Source organism: Paramisgurnus dabryanus, chromosome 20, assembly GCF_030506205.2.
Source record: "Paramisgurnus dabryanus chromosome 20, PD_genome_1.1, whole genome shotgun sequence".
Lineage (NCBI taxonomy): Eukaryota > Metazoa > Chordata > Actinopteri > Cypriniformes > Cobitidae > Paramisgurnus > Paramisgurnus dabryanus.
In genome coordinates this window covers 8,649,807-8,663,098 of record NC_133356.1, presented here as the reverse complement: position 1 = coordinate 8,663,098, position 13,292 = coordinate 8,649,807, and the positions used below count along the sequence as shown (strand labels likewise).

The following is a 13,292-nucleotide window of genomic DNA, read 5'->3' as shown; positions in this document are numbered from 1 at the left end:
AGATACTGGGAGGCGAATTTACTTTTACTGGGAAAATAATAATAATTATGAGCATAACACAGCAGCATCATAATTTCCTTTTTTAAAACACTCAAGCCTTTGCTATTGGAAAGTTACCCAGTGATGTCATCATTACCTAATTAATAATCTGTGACATTCAGCATTGCATGTTGGGCACTTTCTAGGGATTTGTGCCAGACTAAGCTGTAGTGCCTGCTTGTTTTACTGGTAAATAAACACTGCGATGGTTTCAACAGGGGGCACTGTTGCTTCAGTCTGTGTGAAAAACTCACTAGCACTTCTTAATGTTGACCTGTTTACTATTAGTGCTTTTACTGGACTACCAAAACCACAATGATGGTGTCATCACTGATAAATTCATGAATGCCAAATAAATACAATTAACCACAAAACCTTGAAGAACAGGCAGGTAAACATGCTTGTAAATGCATATAATAACTGTACAGAGTTTATAAAATGTAACAGTAAACCTTACATTTAACTTTGTAATGTGAAAACTGTGTTATATTTTTATCCTGCATGCAAGCTGCAAATATAGCCTCTGTTATTTGGCATTTGCTCTTACAGCTATGCACAAACTTCACAACAGAGGCCAAAAGATTACAGCAGGCATTGCTGTTTGTCGCCGTTCAGTCCTCGATGTCAGCCGTGCTTACGTGACGAGAGAGTGGGCGACCGTAAGGGCTCGAAACGGATCACGGTGCAACCAAGGAGAAAAGCTGAGGTCCTTCGTGCCAAAGCAGGCGATGAGAAAACGTAAACCGAGTTGCAGTTGTGCTAATAATAATGGTGGTGAATAGCAGGGGCATCGGCGGGGGGATTTTAATTACCAAAGCGGTCCTAAGCCCCATGTCATGTGCTGCAAAAAATTCACAGGGGAGGGGGAAAAATCCTGGGCACTTCCTAAAAATAAAGAGTCGTGTACGTGCTTAGCCTGCAAACAGCTGCGCTGACATGTTCGACTGGGTCAACGCTTGAATCAGTGCACAAATCTCTAGTCTTTACATTTCACTGTTTGGGCTCAGGACAAGGCAAAATAATCTGAAAGGATTTAAACATTTAGCCAAAATATGCAGGAGTAAAGATTTGTGAATGATGCACATATAAACTGGTCTTTGTCTAGATATAAAAGGAGTAAAGTACAGTTATCCATTTAATTTAGTACAGTATTACTTTAATATTACAAAGTGAGACTTCAATGAGCAGTGTAGGAAGCCAGGATGACATTAATGTCATTGAAATGCATCATTATTTAAAAAGAGTTTAAAGAGCGCTGCTCAATTCAGGTCAGCTTGATGCCACGTGCTGTGAACGTCAGGATAGTGTCGCATTTCAAAAATCTCAATGACACGCTGATTGGTGGAAAGAGTATCTGGGGTAAACATGACTCTATTCACACTGCAGGAATGCCATTCACAGCTTTAACCCACTTTAAATCAGACGAATCATTTACCCCTCACCCCGTGAGTCACTGCATTGTTGATGGTTATCCACACGGACAGATCATTACACAACTCCATGTGAGAGACACGGAGAATAATGAGACAATAAAACATTACAGGCAAAGATGTTTTTGTACTACATCAAAAAGAAAGAGATTATATAAAACTCAAGTGATTGTCAACATCATCTAATACGACAAAAGGTCCCACAGGAACGTTTTTTTTCTTTCTCTTCCCTTCTTTTGTTTCGGAGCAGTAGGTTGAATAAACACAACTCTTTGTCTCTCCGGTTTCATTTTTCCTTTAACCGTCTTCCGGTCTCATGGCGAGAGCTGCTTTTGATATCCCAAGACAGGCGCTCTTGTTTTGCATACTGTAGGTGCTGCATTGACTTGTATGAAATCCTGGCCCTCAGGAAACGTGTCAGGGGGATTGATGACAGGGGCGGGTCTCGCTCTTTTCCCGTTGTCACGGCACCAGTCGTAATGTATTTTTGTCGGGCCTCGTGAGAGGGGAGCGGAGGGCCGGTGGGTGTGGTTTGAGACTCAGGACCTCCACGCAAGCCAAGCTCTTATTTCCTCATGCCCTGATTTTCTGAGCCGAGCCGTCAGGGGAAAAATGTAAATAATGTATGGGGGAAGTGAAAGCAGCTCTGAGGCGGCCATCCTAACACGCTAGACAGGAAAAAACAGTGGAGCGTAAATCCAGCAGCGAGAGGAAGCAAAACTGGAACACTGTGGTGCGTTAGCGGTGTTGAGAGTTACACAATGGGATTGAGTTCTGGTTAGTGAAAGATCTGAAATACTGGCACAAGCTGGCAATATTTGTGATGTTTATACTTGGGACAAGACGTTTTTCAAAAACTGCTAACAATTATGGCCACACGATATCGACAAAACCGACATGGGGTATGCGCATTTATATTGTGGTATCAGATTACTTGTATAGCTCCCATCTCTGAATTTAACCCCTTGGCGTTCTAATGTACAGTGGGAGGAACATTTCAGTGGGAACATTATTTGACATAAAACAACTCAAAAACAAAAAGCTAAACATGTCACACATATTTAAAAGATGAGATTCTTGTGATTAACACTTCCAAGTAACTGCATAGCAATGCCTTTAAGCCACTCGGAAAACCTTATTAACTGCATAAAATGTCCTTGTAACTGCATAGCAACACGTTTAAGCCACTTTGGAAAACTTAGCAACTGCATAAAACGTCCTAGTATCTGCAACGCAACACGTTTAAGCCATTCGGAAAACCTTAGCAACCGCATACATCGTCCTAGAAAACTGCATAGCAACACGTTTAAGCCACCCAGAAAACCTCAGCAAACGCATAAAATGTCCTAGTAACCGCATCGCAACACGTTTAGCCACTCTGAAAACCTTAGCAACCGCATAAAACCTCCTAGTAACCATGTAGCCACAAGTTTAAGCCACTCGGAAAACCTTGCCAACCGCATATAACGTCCTAGAAACCGCATCGCAACACGTTTAAGCAACTCGGAAAACCTTAGCAACCAAATAAAATGTCAGAGTAACCGCATTGCAACACGTTTAAGCCACTCGGAAAACCTTTGCAACTGCATAAAATGTGCAAGTAACCGCACAGCGACACATTTAAGCCACTCGGAAAACTTAAGCAACCGCATAAACCGTTCTAGTAACTGCATAGAGACATGTTTAAGCCACTCTAAAAACCTTAGCAACCGAATAAAATGTCCTAGAAACCGCATCACAACACGTTTTAGCCACTCGGAAAACCTTAGCAACCGAATAAAACGTCCTAGTAACCGCATCGCAACACGTTTTAGCCACTCTGAAAACTTAAGCAACCGCATAAACCGTTCTAGTAACTGCATAGAGACATGTTTAACTTCTTACACCCTGAAGCTATTTTGGGGATTTTCGCTTGGATTTGGCCTACCCAATTTGAAAAGCATCCCATACCCACATGCAGAGGTTTACATACAAAAGTTTGGTATCATTTTGCAGGTAACCCTTTGAAGTTACATAAAACACTGTTAAAAGTGCTCAACATGGTTGTATGTGATATCAGTCCTCTAATAAACACAAAAATAAATAGGCGCTTTTTGATGTTTTTTTCTAAAGTTTTTATTTGAAAGTATATAACTCTGGCCCTGGGTATCTCAGCTCCCTGCAGACAGTTTTGTTTGATTCCAGCAATTGTCAGCTTACAGAGGAAAAATGATTTTTTTTCTCTATCATAATCTATGCAAAAGTTATTTTACTCCAACTGAAGGGAGGAATAATACCCTTTTTGTATACAATTTCTGCCTAAGAACATTTGAAGTGCTCCCATAACCACATACAGTGGAATAAATGCAGTTTCTTTATATCATTTTAAAGAAAACCCTTTGAAGTTACATAAAAAGCTGCTGTTTGTGACAAATATTGTTATTTATGTTGTTTTTCATATGATAAAACACCAAATTTTCTTTTTTATGTTGTAAACACTGTCTTTGATAGTGTATAACTCTGGTTCTGGGTGCTCTAGCAGACAGTTCTGGTTGTTAGCAGCAGCAGACAGTAAACACCCAAAAAAGGAATGAACTCTTTAGCATGTCGCATTCAAAAGTTATTCTCATTTTACTAAAGGGTGTGAAAATACATTTTTCATATAAATATTAATTTTTTGTTTTGCACATATAATAAATAGCAAGGGATTAATTATGCACACAACCAAAGAAAATGCTGTGGATGGACTCATTGTTTAGAGTAGGACCTAAGATAAAAGATGGTGTATCATTTGTGGCTATCTGTGCTATCTGAGGCAGTCCACACTCAAGTTTCACATATGTTTACAAAAGACCATTTTTTACCTTATTATTAATTCGATGATTGTTGGATATGTGATAATAATAGAACAAAAATAATGCTGTAGCCTTATTCCTGAGAATGAGAGCTTTCATTTGATATAAGACTTGCCCATGTTTGTCATTTTTGAAAAATATGAAATATGTAAATATTAAATGATATAATAAAATATTGGGGGGGTGATAGTGTAAATTAAGTGTAAATAACTTTCTTACAGTAAAAGATGTGTCAAAGTGATGCATATCTGCAGAAAGTAGAGACTCTAAGCTTTCAAACAGTATCTCATATGTGTTACTGGGGTCAATGACGGAGCATCAAAGATTAAAAGAATCTTTTATATTAAGTCAAAATACGAAATTCTGGACCCGGGACAGGGTCCTCAGGGTTGAAGAGGTTAAGCCACTCTAAAAACCTTAGCAACCGAATAAAATGTCCTAGAAACCGCATCGCAACACGTTTTAGCCACTCGGAAAACCTTAGCAACCGAATAAAACGTCCTAGTAACCACATAGCAACACGTTTAAGCCATTTGGAAAACCTTAGCAAACGCATAAAAAGTGCAAGTAACCGCATAGCGACACATTTAAGCCACTCGGAAAACTTAAGCAACCGCATAAACCGTCCTAATAACCGCATAGAGACATGTTTAACCCACTCTAAAAACCTTAGCAACCGAATAAAATGTCCTAGAAACCGCATTGCAACACGTTTAAGCCACTCGGAAAACCTTAGCAACCGAATAAAACGTCCTAGTAACAGCATATTGACATGTTTAAGCCACTCAGAAAACCTTCGCAACCGCATAAAACGTCCTAGTAACCACATAGAAACACGTTTAAGCCACTCTGAAAACCTTAGCAACCGCATAAACGTGCAAGTAACGGCATAGCGACACATTTAAGCCACTCGGAAAACCTTAGCAACCGAATAAAATGTCCTAGAAACCGCATTGCAACACGTTTAAGCCACTCGGAAAACCTTAGCAACCGAATAAAACGTCCTAGTAACAGCATATTGACATGTTTAAGCCACTCAGAAAACCTTCGCAACCGCATAAAACGTCCTAGTAACCACATAGAAACACGTTTAAGCCACTCTGAAAACCTAAGCAACCGCAAAAAACGTGCAAGTAACGGCATAGCGACACATTTAAGCCACTCGGAAAACCTTAGCAACTAAACAAAACATCCTAGTAACCGCATAGCAACACATTTAAACCACTCGGAAAACGATAGCAACCGCATAAACCGCCCTAGTAACCACGTAGCCACATGTTTAAGCCACTTGGAAAACCTTAGCAACCACATAAATCATCCTAGTAACCACATAGCCACACGTTTAAGCCACTCGGAAAACCTTAGCAACCGCATAAACCGCCCTAGTAACCATATAGCGACACGTTTAAGCCACTCAGAAAACCTTAGCAACTGCATAAACCGCCCTAGTAACCATATAGCAACACGTTTAAGCCACTCAGAAAACCTTAGCAACCGCATAAATCATCCTAGTAACCACATAGCCACATGTTTAACCCACTTGGAAAACCTTAGCAACAGAGTACAACATCGTATTAACCCCATAGCAACCCCCTGCCAACCACACACAGCAACTGCATAGCAACGGGCTTTAAACCTCTCTGTACACCCTTGATTCTGATCTAGTTTGATTGAATATATCCAATAATAATTTTTCATAGTACTTTTGTTGGCAGGTCAGGGTGTGAAACCTTAGGAAGGCAAACACTTTTCGGATGTGTTTCGGGGAGTCATCATTCAGTCTCAAAGCAGCGGACGGGTAATGTTATCGTCAACAATGAGCTCTCTCTTCCTGCTCGCCCTGTCTCATGAAGGGATGAGAGCATGTGATCGCCTCCGTGTAGTTTTAGATTTCAGCTGCTGTTGGAGTCGAGCGATCAGAGAGACACTGAAGACTGCTGAATGGATGAATGGACGATCTGTTAGCTCATGAATGCGAAGCTCTGTCAGAAACACCCAATCCGCTCCACACTATCTGACCATTGTAAGACCGTTGATCGATGCAGACGTACACGTTAACCCCAGATAGGCGGTGCTTGTAGAAAACAAATTTGCTTTGATCTGTGTTTTCTGAAATTGTCTCTTGGGCTACAGTTTGCAAAGCAAGAGACGAAAAATATTCTTATTGATGATTGCTCTAAATCTCTCACAGCATGCAAAAACATCTAAAAAATAAAATAAAAACCTCTAGTGTTCTGTCTCTCCCGAAACAATTTCTGAAGCTGGAAGTGACTCTGTACTCCCAGCATAATTTCATGAGAATTCATACGCAGTGTTGGGGGTAACGCATTACAGGTAACGTGCATTACGTTATAATATTACTTCTCTGAAGTAACAAGTAAAGTAACACATAAATTTTTTTTTACTTTTTAAAAAGTAATGCGAGTTACTTTTCAGTTTAATTAATTCAATTTAAAAAAGATTAATGTACTAAATTAAACTGAACGTAGTCACGTAGAATTACGCACTCTATATATGTGTGCGCACCTGAGCAGGAATAGTTTAAGAAACTATTGGAGTTAAAACAACTTGGTTTTGCCAGTCCATACAACCTACTATTTTATAATATGCAATTCCTGAATGCAGAACTTCTCAGTCATAAAAAAACACCTGCAAGGCCTAAAAGAGATCAAGCCTCAGCCAAATAAGAAAAAGTAACACAAAAGTAACTTAAGCATTACTTTCCATGAAAAGTAACTAAGTAACGGAAGCATTACTTTCCATGAAAAGTAACTAAGTAGCGGAAGCATTACTTTCCATGAAAAGTAACTAAGTAGCGGAAGCATTACTTTCCATGAAAAGTAACTAAGTAGCGTAAGCATTACTTTCCATGAAAAGTAACTAAGTAGCGGAAGCATTACTTTCCATGAAAAGTAACTTAGTAACGCAATTAGTTACTTATTTGGGGAGTAACTTAATATTGTAATGCATTACTTTTATATGTAACTTTTCCCAACACCGTTCATACGTATTTTACGAGTTGGTTTATTTGTATTAATTCATACGAAGTGAATCGTTAAAAAACGTATGATTATTAGAAAAAAATAACAACAATAAAACCTCACCCTTAAAGTTAGCAAAAACAAAACGTACAAATACGGTCCCATGAATCAATGCAAATTAGCTTTTAACCATTTATATTGTTCTTTTTAACTAAGTTTTAACCAATTTGGTGTGTGCTTTATTATAGATTTACGAGTTCTGTCATGAGCTAACCAATACGCACACTGTAAAAAAATGCAGCATGGAGTTAAAACAACTTGGTTTTGCCAGTCAATACAACCTACTATTTTAAGTTGCAATTTGTTAGCTACATGCTGTCATCTGTAGTTTGCAATCCAAATCAGTCACGTTGTTTTATTTTAGTGATGGGCAGTAAACAGAAAAGTTGCTCCGTAGGTTAAGTCTGTGATTCCCATTCGCAAATATCCTGAATGAAAAGTCTATTGGAGTTAAATATGGAGGCCACCCTCGTGTTTTGCATCATGATATCCGGCTTTCAGCAGTGTTTCATGGCTTTTGTTTGTGTGGTGAGCAATTTATCTCTGATGTTATCGGTATAGATCGTTATTTTTTTGTTTAGCCTTCTGATGGAGGACAGAAATAAGATTGTTTTTCATAGTCTCTGATGCATTCTGAAGGCCTGTTTCCGTGCCGAAGGGCCGTGACCTTATGCGTACAGAGAAAAGCATCCCACATGTTTTGTTGACAGATGCACTAAACTCGGCCTCTCTCCACTTTGTCTCTCCCACACACTTTCAAAGCTGCTTGGAAGGCACATACTTGCTCCACGCGTAGCGGCTTTATTCAAAGAGATCAAGGCGGAAATCTTGTGGCGAGGCCCACTGTTTGACCTCAATGTCACTTGAGCACATCTGTAACTAACTATTGCTTCGAATCTCTTGTGTAAGTTTGACCTTTCAACAGCTGCGGCCTCTGCACATCACAGCTCTGATGTTTCTCGAACTGTCTGTCTGCTGTTCAGACCACACGATGTACAATATTTAGGAAAATTAGCATCTTTACTTGAACAATTATTGGGTTTCCAACACTAAATCGCAACATTTGGAAGTTATTCACAGCGTCCCAATATTTACTGTAAATTTGTTTGTAACGTGGAGTATATTGGCTGCAGTATGGGCTTAGAGTCTGTTAGAGATTTGTTGTTGTTGTCATGTGACCTGTGCAAACAGATTTAAAACAGAGGTTTTCGGAAAGCCGATCTTGCTGTTGGAAGGGGATACGAATGTCTGACCAGAAAACCTGAGCTCTTCCTCTGCTTCAACCTTGTGGTCCTCTTATGATCCATTAAATTAGGTCAGAGAAGACAACTTTAGTTTGGTGGAGGAAGTGACTGAACTTTACACTCAATTGATATCGACTGAAACTGAGTTGTGTGAGCATTTTAAGTGTTTCACCCATCTTGAATGGCATAGAAGCCAAGGACAGGAAGTAATGATGTAATTTCCTTTGAGATGTGGCTTTATGGATGACATCATCTGTTCAGCCTTGTGTTAAAGCCGATCGGTGATGTCTGATATTGTTAGTGTGTCCGTGATATTATATTTTCATCTGAGTCTTAAAGCGTAGGCACAGTTGACATATAAAAGACTTCAGGAAGGAATCAGGTTCGATTTAAAAAATCCTGTTGTTTTTGGAAAGGATTTATTAGTTTCATGCATCAATTATTTTAATTTTTTATTTTCTGTTTAGTTCATTAGCACAGATCTGCGGAATATGTAAGTTAGGTTCATTTTTACTTAAGATTGGACTTTTTGGTTGGATTATTTCTTTGACCTTTATTCATTTATCATTTATCAAACCAGGCATTGTAACTGTTAACATTAATTAATGCACCATGAACTAACACGAATAACTGTATTAACATTAACTAACATTAACAATAATTAATACATGCTGAAAATGTTAGTAAATGCATTTACTTATGTTTACTACTAATACAACCTTATTGTAAAGTGTTATTCATTTCATAATTGTTAACATGCAAATAAAATTCATAATCAATTTAATTTATGTTATGTTTTGCATTGTGATCTTATTTTCATGCACTTTTAAAAATGCTGGGGTATATATTGGAATAAAAAACACTGGGTTATAAATGAACCTACTACTAGTTTGTTGTTATCCCACTATGGGTTAAACCAACCCAGCATTTTTTTTGTCACATTTTTTTCTTGAAACCACCCAACACATAATTTGGTTGTCTATTACAATGTTGTTGTTTTTTTTAAAGAAATGTCATATATATTTTGCTTTATCATAAAATTAGTAGGAAAATATCCCAATATGTCTTGAAAATAAAGTCAGACATTTAGATCCTAAAAAGTAGGTTTAATTTAATAATATAAATAATCCTTTAAGCGTAATATTTCTTACCTTTACATATGAGCCCAAAATGTTGTTTTGTGAGAATTGTCAGATGAATTGTCAGATAAAAAATCCTCCCAACACATGGAAAGATGAAACCGGCCCTTGCAAGGACTTCAAGCCAGCGTGGCCTATAAACTGATCTATAATTTATTTTCTTAATTTGTTGCTTTATGTGTATTGTACAGTGTAAACTGTGAAAGCGCTATACAAATAAATGTGAAATAAAATGTTAAAGGACACTCTCCTAGAGTTAAACACTTGATTTTTACCATTTTAGAATCCATTCAGCTGATCTCCGGGTCTGGCGGTATCACTTTTAGCATAGCTTAGCATAATCCATTGAATCTGATTAGACTAGTAGCATCGTGCTCAAAAATGACTAGAGTTTTGATATTTTTCCTTTTTAAAACTTGACTCTTCTGTAGTTACATCGTGTACAAAGACCGACGGAAAATTAAAAGTTACCGGGGGGACTATTTTCGGGCGCTGCATAATATCATTGCGCCTGCTGTAGCCATGGTACGGCAACAAAGTCTTTGATTATTAACCCAGAATGAGAGTATAGTTCCTAGCCATATCTGCCTAGAAAATCACAACTTTTAATTTTCCGTCTGTCTAATTAAATATTTCTTGCATTACTGCCTATTACTTATGCACTAACATATATACCCTGAACCTAATTATTGTTTTACTGTAATTCTTCATTTTGTATATTAAAGCAATCTGTAACAGTTCCCTTGTGGATCATGCCCGGCACTAAGACATCATTCCAACATTCCGTGTTTGTGAATCCGGTCGTCATGGCGACCAAGCTAAATGTGGCCGCTGGTACCATGTTGCCAAGTAACAGCTGAGTTATGCATTGATTGAAGTAGCAATGTCTGCATGTGAACGAGACGAGAACGAGGTGAATATGAAGAGACGGTAAAAAACCAAGTGGGAATGGCTTTTATCTTTAGCATTTTCACATCAGTGAATGTTACTCATTTTGAGAAGAATGCATGATTTTCCTGATGACTTATTTGCACGACATAAGGCTCCTGCATTAGGCTCACCGTTTCTTTTCTCTCTCTATTCGATTCCCTGCAATCATGTGCCAAAACATCAGAAAATATGTGCGAGCTATGATCCATCACATGATCTGTTTGGTTCGAGGGGAATTTGAAACAGCCGTTGTATTGTGTTATCACAGAAATAGCTTTTGCTGGGGAAAACACCTGCGAGAGTGAAGTTAGATGATGAAATCCACGTGGGACACCGCATGGTTTCATAATCTATTTCACACTGTGTGTATGTGTGTTTGTGTGACCTCATGAGAGGCAGACAGCCCAGAAATTCTGACATGATTCATTCCAAAGCGATGATTTATCTTCTTTTATGAGTTTGAGAGACATTTGCTTCATATCTCGCCAGGGTACAAGAGATGTCCATGTTTCAAATGCCTGGGTTTGTAATTTAGAGTAACTGTGAGACTGCTTGACAGTAATAACACATTCAGATGTTCAATTTTGAAGATTTTTGGAAAGAGCAGACGTCACAGTGTTGGATTTGAATGTTCATTTTCAGATTTGTTAACTGTAAAGGTGCTGTGAGTTCTTGAAAGGTCATTACCTTGTTGCTAGTTTGTTACTTTAATAATTTGTTACAATCCCAGCCTATATGATGTTTATATATCAATATTTATATATGAAGAGCTCAGATGCAGAAGCCGCTAAACCCCACCTCCGTCAAAAATGAGATGATGATATTGACAGAATGCTTTCTGCATGTATTATACTTTCATCAAATACTTTCACTTCAAATCTGCTTAATTCCAGGCTTCAGTCCATTCAGAAATTTAGGTTGTTGCCAGAATGCGTTAAACACCATGGCTGCGTCCGAAATCGCATACTGTGACAGTAGGTACTGAATCAGATGAAGTACCTTCTCATCGACCATTAAAACAGTACTATAGTATGAATATGGATAGTATAAATAAATTCGGACGTACTACGTTCAGGATCTTGCCGGAAGTAGTAGGTCATCCGGATTCTTTTCGCCTTACTGTTTTTCGAATACTATGAATTCGGACATAGAATTCGGAATTTGCCTACTGCTTTTTGCCTACTATAAAGTATGGAACTAGGCAGTTTCGGACGCAGCCCATGTCTCTCTTTCAGCAAAGTCTTTAAAATGCACGGAAGAAAAATTGTTTGACAGACGGTGCACAATGCACATAGTATGAGTCAGATTTCAGTTGTTAAAGTGCACCTATTTTATTGCTAACGTTATTTTGTGTATTTGGTATAATACAATATGTCCGCATGGTTAATGGTTAAAAAACGCGTTATTTTCCACATACCACACATTTTTGTAGCTCCAGATTTCACTCTCTTCCTGAAATGCAAGGATTTGAAAAGCTCAAGTGTCCCTGATTGGGTTAGGCTAATCTGCTAATCTGTACGTTGTAATTGGACTGAATACCTCTCACAACAGCCAGAAATATGGCGCTCCTTACTATGTTTGAAAGATTCAGTCACAATGCGATGTTAACAGGAGTTAACTTACAGGCTGTGTGTCAAAGCAGGAGGAATTATGATAATGTCGGTCTTGTCGTCACCAATCCCAGGAAGTAAACTTGTGTTGGATTTGTGTTGGAGACGATAACTCGCGTCATCGTTTTTACTTTGGGGTATGTACCTTTTGCATACCGTTAACATGTAATAATACACACTTACACACCAAAGAAAATTTAAAAACGTGAATCGGACAATAGGTGCTCTTTATTGTCCAATAAGCCACAAGCGGCTTTATCTGGTTACAGGAAGTGTAATGAATTTTAGCTTTATTTACAAAATGTTTGGTTCAGTTCTTTCATTTAATTTATATGTTATTTAGAGATTGTGCAGCTGTTTACTATGTCATGTCCAGATTAGAGGTGTTTGCCAAAAAGCTTGCATGAACTTAGAGGGTTTTGCAGCAAAAGACAGACAGTATTTGTTAAATACCAAAGAAATAAATAACATAACATTTGTGAAAATAAGGCATTTCAATAAGAGATTCAGCAATTTAACTTTTTGTACCAATAGCCGATTATTCAGACTGATATCTGTCCATACCGATAGTTTGGTAGTTATTAACTTGCATTAACGGTGCTGTAAAATTTACCTAGGCATAAATGAATATTAAGTGTTCTGTACATGGTAATGACATATTGTGAGCCTCAAACAAGATTGTTTCCTCCTCCTTATGTAAACCACGTAGATTCAAAAGATCGCTGGAAGACAGGCCAATCTCAACATTAGACCAACTGTGACATTACAATTGTGATGTACGCCAGTCAGAGCAGAGCTCAACATTATTATTCACTACTCTTTCAAATAAGGTAAAATCAACCATTTCATTCTGGAGACAAATCCTAGAGTTGTAAATGGACATGTAAAGCCGTTTTGGGATATTTGCACTTTATAAAGCCACATACCTTCTATGTAGATATCAGAGAAGAATTTAAACATTATTTTAATGCATTTTTTGGCACCTTTAACTAAATTCTGAAGATTCAATGTTTTGAATGTTATAC

General features: G+C 38.1%; 1 long non-coding RNA gene across 4 annotated transcripts in view; it reads left to right on the top strand.

The window, feature by feature from the left end:
* Window positions 1-778: 778 nt before the first annotated feature.
* The window catches only part of LOC135786707 (uncharacterized), a 113,652-nt gene continuing 101,138 nt past the window's right edge, over window positions 779-13,292 (top strand). For 3 of the 4 annotated variants that reach the window (XR_010546983.2, XR_012335545.1, XR_010546984.2), the window contains exon 1: window positions 779-2,246. This is a non-coding gene — a long non-coding RNA (uncharacterized lncRNA). The remainder of the gene's footprint in view (window positions 2,247-13,292) is intronic. The other variant, XR_010546981.2, reaches the window with a different exon arrangement.